This window comes from Peromyscus leucopus, chromosome X (genome assembly GCF_004664715.2).
Source record: "Peromyscus leucopus breed LL Stock chromosome X, UCI_PerLeu_2.1, whole genome shotgun sequence".
Taxonomy (NCBI): Eukaryota; Metazoa; Chordata; class Mammalia; order Rodentia; family Cricetidae; genus Peromyscus; species Peromyscus leucopus.
In genome coordinates this window covers 27980020-27989054 of record NC_051083.1, presented here as the reverse complement: position 1 = coordinate 27989054, position 9035 = coordinate 27980020, and the positions used below count along the sequence as shown (strand labels likewise).

General features: G+C 42.9%; 1 pseudogene; it reads left to right on the top strand.

The window, feature by feature from the left end:
* Nucleotides 1–1413: 1413 nt before the first annotated feature.
* Nucleotides 1414–2340, top strand: LOC114702934 (annotated as a pseudogene).
* Nucleotides 2341–9035: the final 6695 nt, after the last annotated feature.

Sequence of the window (9035 nt, the reverse complement as noted above, 5' to 3'; positions counted from 1 at the left end):
GAATATGTGATCCAAGACTATGTGTGCTTACTCAAAGTTTCTACATGGAGAAGAAGAGCAAAATGTCTGCTGTTTTCTAATTCTCCATTCTTTCAAATTGTTTTACCTGCCACCACTGCCTGGCAATGCTCATTTCTGGAGGGTTTTCTGTATATTAGGAACTAGTATAGGAGATGGGAATAAACTGGGAGCCAAAGAGACAAATCTGTGAGCCACAGAGTTTACAATTTAGTGAAAGAGACAGGGAATCGTCAGTATAAGTGATGAAGGCATTACATTGAAATGGTGATTAAGCTCTGAAACAAATCAGAAAGGGCAATAGGTAATATAGCAAATGGCCAGGGAAAGCAAAAGGTGACAACATTCGAGCTAGGGCTTGTGAGAGGTTAAGTCAAGTCATTAGGATTCGGGAATAAGAGCATTCCAAGCCAAGGCAACAGCTAGTGCAAAGGTCCTGTGGTAGGTGTGTGCCGGACACAGTCAAAGAACAGCACGGAGGCCAGTTTCCAGTCCATAGTAAGATATATGGGGGTGGGACAAGTGATTTAGTTAGCAAGGAGCTTAGGAACATAATGGGTCGGGCAGATTAGTGAGGCTTTGAAGGTCACTGTAAGAATTTTGACTTTCTCTTAGAGACAGGAACCAACATAGAATTTGAGCAGAAGAGTAACCTGATCTCATTTGCATGTGTCCCATGATCATTTTGGCTGTTGATGTAACAGGGCCCCAGACCTTAGCACAACTGACTCCATGATGGAAGTGCCATTCGGGCTGTAAAATTCAACATGTTAAACAATATCGCCTGCCAAAACTAAAACAAAGACCTAATCCACCAAAGCCCATAGTTCTGGAAAAGTCTCTAAATGTACTCACCTTGCTTTTGGGATTCTGTAGTTCCACTTCTGGCTAACTGTTCTTGTTAACTAAAGTATGTCAACCCAGGACATAGTTTTTGTGCTTAAAAACTCATCCTGACCCTAATGAGACAGACAGCTAGTCTGTTCATACCCTCCCCAAACACCTCCTTAGCTCTTTAGACACTTGCTTGCCTGGAACCTCTATCTAGATCCACACCTCAGGATCCTGTGAGACCTCCCTTATCTGCCTCCCAGGGATCGCTTACACCTGAGAAGAACTACTGAACAGCATGTACCAGAGGTAGAAGTCCAGGTCAAACGTAGAAGGACTGCCTCACTGAGCAACCAAGAGTGTCACCTGTACCCACAACATTCTCAGCAGCAGCTGCAGCAAGTTCCTGTGGTGGATTTCCAGGCAGAACTCAGACAGGCGTTCTTAGCTGAGACACCAAGAGGTGGTTAAAGTAGTATTGAAACATCAAGGAAATCAAGGAAAACAGGAAACTGCAGAGGCCTGAGAGGGCATCAGGATCCCCTGGATCTGGATGGAGATGGAGATATATGGACCCATCCATTGTCTGAAGCGTCAGTCCAGCTTACATTGTGTCTAAGAACCTGCATCCACACCTTTATTTATAGCCCTCCCCTAAGTATTAAGGATCTTGATATTTTACTGTTGAAACGGCCATTGTGGAACAGCAATCATGACTGTGGGTAAGAGTAGCAAGATACTGCAGCACATTGACTATTGAATGAGATGTATCCTGCAAGATGGAAGAATCTTCATTGGCACCTTTAAGGCTTTTTGACAAGCATATGAATTTGATCCTCTGTGATTGTGATGAGTTCAGAAAGATCAAGCCAAAGAATGCAAAACAGCCAGAGCATGAAGAAAAATGGGTTTTGGGTCTGGTCTTGCTACGTGGAGAGAACTTGGTATCCATGACTGTGGAGGGTCCACCTCCTAAAGATACTGGTATTGCTCGTGTGCCACTTGCTGGCGCTGCAGGTGAGGTGGCCCTGGGGTTGGGAGGGCAGCTGGCAGAGGAGTACCAGCTGGTGTACCTATTCCCCAAGCTCCTGCTGGATTAGCAGGCCCTGTCCGAGGAGTTGGAGGTCCATCCCAGCAGGTCATGACTCCACAAGGAAGAGGCACTGTAGCAGCTGCTGCAGTTGCTGCCACTGCCAGCACTGTTGGAGCCCCAACCCAATACCCACCAGGACATGGAACTCCACCTCCACCTGTAGGCAGAGCAACCCCACCTCCAGGAATTATGGCTCCTCCACCTGGTATGAGACCACCCATGGGCCCACCAATTGGCCTTCCCCCTGCTCGAGGGACACCTATAGGCATGCCCCCTCCAGGAATGAGACCCCCTCCACCAGGAATTAGAGGCCCACCTCCCCCAGGAATGCGTCCACCAAGACCCTAAGATATGGTTGATAAATATCAGCCTTTCCTTTCCCCTGCAATGTGTCTTGTGAAATTATGTAGCCTGAAAGCTTTTTGACCCCTCTTACTGCATTAATTACAGCTAATAAATACATAGAGCAATTGAATTGAGGTTTTCCTTTGTCCATTGATTTTGTTAAAGTCAGGGTGAAACTTAATGGGTTTTATTGTGAAAGAGGTAACTACAGACATGCCGTTTACTTAAGCTATTTTCTTAGGATAAATTGTTGTGATATCTTTTTCATGATTCATTTACGTCATGCATTAACTTACTGATTCAAAATCTTAAAGATAAGGAAAAGTCAAGACTGATTTGCTAAGATTCACATGGCACTCTCGTCACTTTAATATGTCACACTTAAAGGTATTTGGAGATAGTTAATCAGATATTAAATTCACACAAAGAAATTTAAAAAAAAAAACTCATCCTGAGAAAGGCTCAGGGCTACAATGGGATCCCTACCACCCAGTGTAGTCGCCTGCTGGCTAATACAGACTTTGTATTGGCTTAATCCCATGTCTGAGCAGTCTTTGATGAATACCCACAACAATTCATTCATTCATTCATACATACATGAAAACGATCAAATGCTGTTGATTGGTTTCAAGGCTAAGAATTATCCCTTGAATATAGTATTATTGAGGATGGAGGCTGTTGGTAACTTAGACACATGGAAAGAATATTGTCAGCTAAGAAGCCCCAGCCAAAAGGGTGGACAACTTCCTTGTCTGTTGCTGTGAGCAGGCAGCCTCTCGCCAAGTGAATACACACAGGCATGACTGAGCACTCAGTAGGTCTTCGATGGAGCCTGGGTCCCTCTGTACTTCTTTCCAGTTGACCGCAGGGTCCTCAGTGTGAGGGCTTCGCTGTAGCTGGCTGCATCTGCACTATTAGATCACAAGGTTCTTTGCTGACCATAGATCTAACCAGGTACATAGAATGCCAATGGATTGGGTTGATACTAAAAGATTTTCTATTTCTCCAAGGGCTTATCATTGATGAGCTTAATCTGTAACTTATAAAGGAGGGAAGAGGCCTGTGTGGTGGCACGATCCTTTTATCCCAGCACTGGGGAGGCAGAGGCAGGTGGATCTCTGTGAGTTCGAGGCTAGCCTTGTCTACATAGCAAGTTCCAGGACAGCCAGAGCTACATAGTAGAAAGACCTTGTCTCAAAAGCGCGCGTGCGCATGTGTGTGTGTGTGTGTGTGTGTGTGTGTGTGTGTGTGTGTGTGTGTTGGCGGGGGTGGGGTGGGGATGGGGTTCCTCCAGTAGGCCTGTAAAGCTGTGTGCAAGCAAGGTCTACGCAGAAACTAAATGTCAGGGCCCAGAGAACTACCCTGACAGCTTTAGAGGTGCTGGGAATCTTGCTGTTCACTTGGCAGGGGTCTGGCTGTGGTGACCCTTCAAAGCTCACTTTGAAGAAGACTGCCATTATTTCTCTTTTGTATGTATGGATAATTAGGACACTGAAGGCTCAGAAATACCTAATAGATGCTCCATTTCCTTCTCTCGGGTAATCAGATGTTTTGTTAACAGCTGTATTGAAATACAGTTCACTTATTTAAAGCATACAAGTCAGTAATGACTAGCCTTTTTCATGGAGGTGTATGTCCATCACCACAATCTATTTCATCTTTTCAGTTTTTTATCTAATAAAATATATGCATCTTTGGTGATGGGGATTGAACCATGGGCATATAATAAATCACCAATACCCAAAACCACAAAATTGTATAACTTAATGGTATACCATGTGATGTTTCCATACATGTATTAAGTGATGAAATCAGGTAAACATTTTGTTTTATTAAACATTACTTTTTTTGAGCAAAAGCATTTGATATCTTTTCTTGTAATTTAAATTTTTAAAAAGTTTCTTAATGTATTTGTTGTGTGCGTGCATGCGTGTGCTCCACAGCAGTGTGTGCAGGTCAGAGTACTCCAATTTGCTGGATCAGTTTTCTCTCTACTTCATGGGCTCCAGAGTTTGAACCCATGTTGTCAGGCTTGGCAGTAAGCACTTTTACCTGCTGAACCACCTCACTTAACATACTGCCAACGCAACAACTCACTAGTTGCTGAATTTATTTATTTATTTCTTTATTGGCTGATGTTGAGGAATAACCTAGGACCTCATGCATGCTAGTAGTTCTACCGCTCAGCTACATCTCCAGGGTTAACTTTTTTTTTTTTTTTTTGAGAAAGGACTCATGGCTTGAACTTGCTATGTGGCTGAGGATAACCTTGAACTTCTGATCCTCTTGCTTCCACCTTTGAAATGCTAGGATTACAGGTGGGTAGGGTAGCACCACGCCAGGTTAATGTCGTACTAAGGACTGAAGCCAAGGCCTTATGTACGCTAGCAAGTATACTACCAACAGAGCTACATTCCCAGCCTTCTTGTGACTTTTTAAAGATAGTGCATCGTTGCTATCTGTAGTTACCCACCAGGCAATGGGAAACCAGACTTTCTTCTCCTGACTGCAATTCAGTACCCATTGACCAACAATTTTAGGGCATTTATTGGTTTTTTTTAATAAAGATTTATTTATTTATTATGTATACAGTTTGTCTGCATGCATGCCTGAATTCCATAAGAGGGCATTAGATCTCATTACAGATGGTTGTGAGCCACTATGTGGCTGCTGGGAATTGAACTCAGGACCTCTGGGAAGAACAGCCAGTGTTCTTAACTTCTGAGCCATTTCTTTAGCCTGTTTTTTTGTTTGTTTTGTTTTGTTTTGTTTTGTTTTGAGACAGGGTCTCTCTATGTAGCCCTCACTATCCTAGAACCCACTATATAGACCAGGCTGGCCTGGAAAGCACAGAGATCCACCTGCTTTTACCTTCTGAGTGCTGGAATTAGAAGCCTGTGCATACCAGGCTATCACATATTTTTATTACTTCTGTGTGGTGATATATTGTGTACCCTAATAAATTTGCCTGAAGATCAGAGAACAGGACAAGCCACTAGATTAAACATAGATGCCAGGCAGTGGTGGCACAAACCTTTAATCCTAGCACTGGGGGGGGGGGCCGAGATCCATCTGGATCTCTGTGAGTTCAAGACCACCTAGGACTTCATGAGATTGATCCAGTCTAGGAGAGAAACAGAGCTGGGCAGTGATGGCACACACTTTTAATCCCGATACTTGGGAATCACAAGTTTTTAATCCCACACTTGAGATCTCATGCCTTTGCTACCAGTAGTATTTGGGAAGCACACATGCCTTTAATCTCAGCATTAAGAAGGAAGTGATATGGCTTGGCAGAGAAAGGTATATAAGGTGTGAGGAGACAGGAACTGAAGGCTTTCGGCTGAGCTTTTTCAGGCTGAGGAGTCCTAGAGGTAAGACGTGGCAGTGGCTTTTTCCTTTGTCTCTGATCTTTCAGCAATTACCCCAATATCTGGCTCCAGGATTCTTATTATAAGACCATTTTAGATTTTGAGCTACACTCCTGAAAATTCTGTGTCCCTTTTACCTCATTTTAAAGTACATTCGCTAAAGTTATATAGAAACTTTCTGCTCAACCATTTGTGAGATTTTGCAAAGCTATGAGCAAAAAGCCAAAACTGCCAAAATAGAAAATTCTGCCTGAAACTAAGACCAGCCTGCCCAGTGGCCCATGAATACCAAGACACAAAATCCACTTAAAAATTGTGGGACCTTTGCTGTTAGACATGGGTGGATACAGACCTCAGCTTTCTTCCACCGAGGTATGCATGAATTCAGCTGTCAGATACGAATTATGTATGATGCAGATTGGATAAGTGCCATATTGTGGCCAAGGAAGGAAACTGAAACTGGTTTTGTAGCTTTCAGTCCTCCATCGTATTATAAAGCAGTGTTTCTCAACCTATGGGTCTCGACCCCCTTTGGGGGGGGTTAAATGACCCTTTCACAGGGGTTGCCTAAGACCATCAGAAAACACAGATAGTAAATTATAACTCACAACAGTAGTGAAGGCACAGTTATAAAGTACCAACTAAAATAATTTTATGGTTGGAAGTCACAACATGAGGAACTGTATTAAAGTGTCTCAGCATTGGGAAGCTTGAGAACCACTGATTTAAGGAGAGGCACAGTAGGTGGAGTCCAGTCAGATGACTCAGGGCCTCATGGGTACTCTTGGAAATTTCTTAAAGTTTTCTTTCAATCCACAAAGGTAAATGTGGTGAATTATGATGCCATTTGGCATCTTTTATAAGCAGCTGCATCTGTGTTTACATCATTTCAGAAGTGGTTATATTCTGAAGATAAAAAGTGGTTTCTAAATGAATAATATTTTAATTTGCTTCTTAGTTTTGTAACTTTTCCGTGTCTGTTTTAGATTTTCAGAAATGTGTCATCATTTGAAAAGGATTACCAGGGCTAGGGATGTGGTTCAGTCTGTAGAGCATTTGCCTAGAATGCACAAAGTCCTGGGTTCAATCTTCAGTACCCCATAAAATCAAGCATGCCTATAATCCCAGCACTGGGGAGGTGGGAAAAGGAGGACCAGGCATTCAAGGTCATCTTTGGTTATGGTTACACAGTGAGTAGTGAGTTCAAACCCAGCCTGGTCTACATGCTATCTCAAATAATAATAGTGATGTTGACGACAATGATGAGTGCCTGGAACTGACTCTCATACTCATGTTTCACTTTTTTTTTTCAAGACAGGTTTCTCTGTGTAGCTCTTGGAACTTGCTCTGTAGACCAGGCTGACCTGGAACTCAGGGATTCACTTACCTCAGCTTCCCTAGTGCTGTGATTAAAGGCGCATACCACCACTGCCCAGCTCATTTTCATCTTTAAAGAAAGTAAGAATATACATCCACAAAAATTCATATAAGAATTTTTGAGGCCAGCCTCAGCTACCTTGTATATATGTTTTCCTATTTTAATTTTTAACTTTTACATTCTAAAATCACCCACTTTTCAAAACAGCAGAGAGCCACATGATATCACAAAAAGGATTCAAGGAGGCTCCTGTGTGTCAGAAGAGTTAACATCTGGCAAGGCAAAATGTTCGATCCTTTCAACACAAGTTTCTGACAGAGTGTGGTAACATCTTTGGCGACCTTACTTTAAATATGAAGAGGATTACATGAGGTTGTCATTGGTTGGTCCATCTGATTGTGGCACTCTTCTGAAACTAAAGTTACTTCTTACAATCTGGGTGCTTAATAAGTACCTCTGGGAGACATAAAAATACTGTGGCAAAATATTTTGCATTTGCTGGGCATTATAAAAAAACAAAGCAATTTGACCTAAAAGAGGAAGGCCCAGCCCCAGCAAAGGCAATGGAGTACTGCCAGCCGCAAGCTTCCTGCCTGGCACTTAGAAATGGTATCAGGGAATGAAAGAAGCCTCTCATCACAGGAAATACCCAGGGAAGAGACAGAGCCACAATTGTACTCAATTCTTCACTTTAAAAAGTACGGACAAAGGAGACTGATTTGGGAAAACCCATGGAGAAAACCTTCCCACATTCAGGTATTAAAATGGATGTTTTCACCCTATGTAGTTACCATGGAGACTGGGGCACAGGCTGACATTTTGCACTGTTATTTGACTATTGACCATAGGGAGAAAATTTTGAATGGGGCGTATTTTATGAAACAACCATTTGCAAAATTGCTAAGGGCTCCATTAACTATGAGGATGCAGACAAACCATTTTCTGTACTTTTTTTCACTTTTAAAAAGTTTTACTCGAAGGGGCTGGAGAGATGGCTCAGAGGTTAAGAGCACTGCCTGTTCTTCTAGAGGTCCTGAGTTCAATTCCCAGCAACCACATGGTGGCTCACAACCATCTGTAATGAGATCTAGTGTCCTTTTCTGGCCTGCAGGCATACATGCAGGCAGAACACTGTATACATAATAAATAAATAAATCTTTTTTTAAAATTTTTTTAATTTAAATGTGGAGCCCAGGCTGGCCTCGAACTCGTGATCCTCCTGCCTCCGCCTCCTTCAGCAAATCCTACCGGTGTGCGCCGCCGCCGCCACCACCACCGGCAAATAAATAAATCTTAAAAAAAAAAAGTTTTACTCGAATTGCTGTTTTGTCTTCATGTGCATCTGTGCGAAGGTGCCAGGTTCCCTGGAACCGCAGCTATAGACAGTTGTGAGCTGCCATGTGGGTGCTGGGTATTGAACCCAGGTCCTCTAGAAGAACAGCCAGTGCTCTAACTGCTGAGCCATCTCTCCAGCTCCTCTTTTTTTTTTTTTTTTGGTTTTTTCAAGACAGGGTTTCTCTGTGTAGCTTTGCGCCTTTTCCTGGAACTCACTTGGTAGCCCAGGCTGGCCTCGAACTCACAGAGATCCGCCTGCCTCTGCCTCCCGAGTGCTGGGATTAAAGGCGTACGCCACCACCGCCCGGCTTAGAAACTCTTTCTTGTGTGCCTTTAATTTCCCAGCACTCAGGAGGCAGAGATAGGAAGATCTCTGTGATTTCAAAGCCAGCCTGGTCTACAGAGCTAGTTTCAGGAAGTCAGGGATTCATAAAGAAATCCTGCCTCAAACAAACAAATAAATGCACTCATCCCTCCCTCCCTTTCACCTGCTCTCTCTGGTATAGAATATCTATACTCAGAAAATGTTAACTGTCTCATTGACCAAAAGAATAAAACCCATATCACCATTTCCCTAGTTGCAAAACTAACTGACAAAGCTTATGGGAAATGAGGACCACACACATTTTTGAAAAAAATCTTGGAGAATAAGAGATTTTTTTTT